This window comes from Corvus moneduloides, chromosome 3 (genome assembly GCF_009650955.1).
Source record: "Corvus moneduloides isolate bCorMon1 chromosome 3, bCorMon1.pri, whole genome shotgun sequence".
Classification (NCBI taxonomy): Eukaryota; Metazoa; Chordata; class Aves; order Passeriformes; family Corvidae; genus Corvus; species Corvus moneduloides.
In genome coordinates, this window is record NC_045478.1 from 107,032,278 (window position 1) to 107,035,633 (window position 3,356).

The window sequence follows — 3,356 nt, forward strand, 5'->3', positions numbered from 1 at the left end:
CAGCCTTGTGTTTTATGGGTTCTATGCAATGCCAAGCTGCTGGCAGGAAGCCACTACAACTGGACAGTCTGGTCAGAGGAGCACCTGCTTCCCATCCCTCAGTCCTCAGCCATTTCCTGTGTGATGTAGAGCAAGCTGCTGATTTTCTACATTAATTTCTTAATTTATACTAACATTTCAGCTTGATTCCTACCTGTAACGAATGGAAATAATGATAGTAATAATACTACCAATAATGAAGGCCATTCATAGAATGTGCAGAAACACCCTGCACATGAAGACATAGAGATGGTCAATGATTAGTGAACGTATAAACATAGAATGGTTTGGTTGAGACAAGACCTTTAAAGGTCATCTCTCCAACCGCCCTGCAATGAATGTACACCAACAGGCATCACTGAACATGTATCCACTGTATTTCTTTCTATTTATTTCTAATTTCCTGTTTCTATTGCTGCTGCTTTCCTCTTGGCTTGGTCAGTGCTGATGCTATTGGGATGTCTTCTAAATAGAAAAAATTCTCTCTCGCCGTCAATAGGATTTAATTTATCCTGCTAGCAAGATGCATCTTGGTTAAGGTCCATGCATCCCACAGCATCTGAGCCACCAGAATGGAACATTGGCTCACACCTGCCTCCAAGACCTGGTACATGCTGGCTGATGCTTGTTAGCTGAAGTGCTTGGATTTGGTGTGTGATTGCTCTTAGCACCTCCTACAGCAATGCAGATGTGTCAAGGGGATGCCTAAATTTGACCTTTCCCAGTGCAGGTTTAACTGTTTAATCCCATATTCTTTTGCTAATAGAGTTCAAAACAGTGAGAGTTTTATTAGCATTGCTTTATCAGTCGGAGAAGTGACTTTTTTCTCTTGTTATCCAGCGTTTTTCCCCAAATCCAGCCACTAAGCAGCATCCGCTAAGCGCTGCATAATTCAGCATCATTTGGTGCCTGTAATTCTACAATTACTCTTCAAGGCTCATTTGCTTCAAGGTCTTCAGGCTGTAAAGTTATGGGAGTGTGGTTAGTTGATTTTCAGGAATGTCTACTCTCTGGCAGGGGCTGGAGAAGGAAAGAATCGAAAAGAAATGCATGCAAATTCAATGACATAGCAGGAACTTTAGAGGCATTTCAACACAGCAATACCCACAGGCAAAGGAATTGTAAATGTGCAGGGGAAATAGGGCCTGGCCTCGCCAACTCCTACGATTTTATCAGGAGTCTGGTAATTTCCAGAGTGTCCTTAAAAGCCCAGCTGCTGGAGTCATCTCATTGTTAGGGAGTCTCAGCTTCCTTTTAAAAGAAAAGGAGCATTTCCATTCTTTTTTTTTTTTTTTTTTTTTTTTTTTTTTTTTTTTTTTTTCCCACCAGAGAAAATCTTTAGAAAGTAAAGTAACCTGAAGGTTCAGACCTGGAAAGAAAAGAGAACCCAGGTCATACCTAAACTAAGCAGAATATTAACGCAGAGATCTGTGATCAAAGCCATCCTTATTCAGTGGGGTTTTTTGGTTTTGGAAAAACTCAGTGCCAAAACAAAGCCTATCACCATTTTTATCTGAATATCTGATTTGCAATCAATGTTCCAGCCTTCCATCCTTTCTTGGAAAAGCCTTTGGCAGCTCCAGGGTGGGGCAGGAGGAGATGATGAGGCTCTACCCTTGCTCTTTTTCTTTTTCCTATCCTCATTTTCACCTGTGACCTGCGCTTCTCCAGCTCTAAGGGCCCTAGAAGTGTTTGCAGGACAGCTGGGCCCTTAATGGGATGAGTCCTGAGGAGGGCAGGCTCCAGGACCAGCTAAAGTCTCCATGTGGACATGGTGGAGAGGGAAGGGAAGGGAAAAGGCAGCTGAGCAAAGGGCAAAGGAGATAAATACAGTCAGAGATGGGAAAACCTAATGGTTTTAGAAGCTTCACTTAGCACTGGATTGACATCCAGAGGTTTCAGCACTTATTTTGAGTGTGTTTGGACTTAACTGGGCCTCCTGGTTCCTGGAGGGAAAAATGAGCTCTGTCACGTCATGTGTTCTGGTCTCAGCAGGCCTGTGGCAATGCAAGCACAGTGCCAATTGCCCCCAGCCCTCTGGGACAGCCCTCTGGCTACCTGAGATGCTTCCCCAGCTGGTGACTCTAATCTTGTCCCAGCGAGCTGTTGCCCCTCACAGAGGAGGTGCAGGTACAGGGCTCTCTCCGTAGCTTTGCTGTCGGTCCAGCACCCAAATCCCAAACTTCCAGAATGGGTTTTGGGTTTTTTGTGTGAGTTCTGTAGGACATTTGTGGAGGTGCAGCTGTTGTGATGTGAGGAGCTGTTCTACATGAAGAGCAGGTAGTGCAGTGCCTTTGTGCCAACAGTGAGGGCTGTGTGGGAAGGACTCCTGCACACTTAGTGCAGCACTGAGCTCTGATCCCCTTTGCTCTTCATATTCCCATGAAGTCCCTCTCTCTGTCTCACTGCCTGTGTGATTCTGCCAAAGGTTTGGGTTCATAATGCTGCCAAAATGTCTTGCTGAAACCTAAGAGTGAAAATATTTCTGTTTCTGGAAGGTCCCACGTTGCTGCTGACAAGGAGTGAACTCTTTCTTTCCATAGACAAAACCCTAAATGTCTGTTCTGGCTCTAGCAGACATTAACTTCAGCCTAAGGAAAACAGCAACAAATCAGGAAAGCCAAGTTTCCTGCAGAAAGCCCAGTGTTTGGCTGGCCGGTAACTGAGTGCTAATTCCAGGAATAAAACAGCTGCTATCCTTGCACACAGGCAGTTGTCTTGGAATTTAGAGAGGAAATAAAATGAGGAAGGGAAACAACAACAAAAAATTCTTAAAACATCATGTATGAAACCGTGCCAAAGGTATAGAGCAGCAGAAGTTCTCGTTCAGTGAATTGCTTTATAGGTCAGCAAATAGTGCAGGTGAAATTCGGGGTCCTCTGAAGCTGACTGTCAAAATTGGAGGCTGGATCTTTCTCACAGACCAGGCTGTGCATGTGTACCTCATTTTGCCTAAAATGATTGCAATCTGTTCTCATGCTGTTCATGGGAAATGCAGAGTCCCAATCCATGGGAAAAGAGAGACTGAGATGCAACCTGCGTCAAGTCAACGTGGTCCCTCAAGTACAGATTCAGGGAGGCTTTAAAATCTAGGAAAAAGTCGTGAGAAACAGTTTCCACTGCTGATTGAGTTGAAGCAGAGAGTTCTACCTCGGTGGGAACTTGCACAACCCCCATCACTTTATCATCTTGGTGCTTCATCCTCTTCATTGCGTTCATTCTTGTGCAGCACCAGGAGGTGCAAGTCTCTCCTAGCACAAGTGAAGAAAATAATCAGAGAGTTTTACTGCAGTCTCTTCACCTGGCTGTCTCGCCTA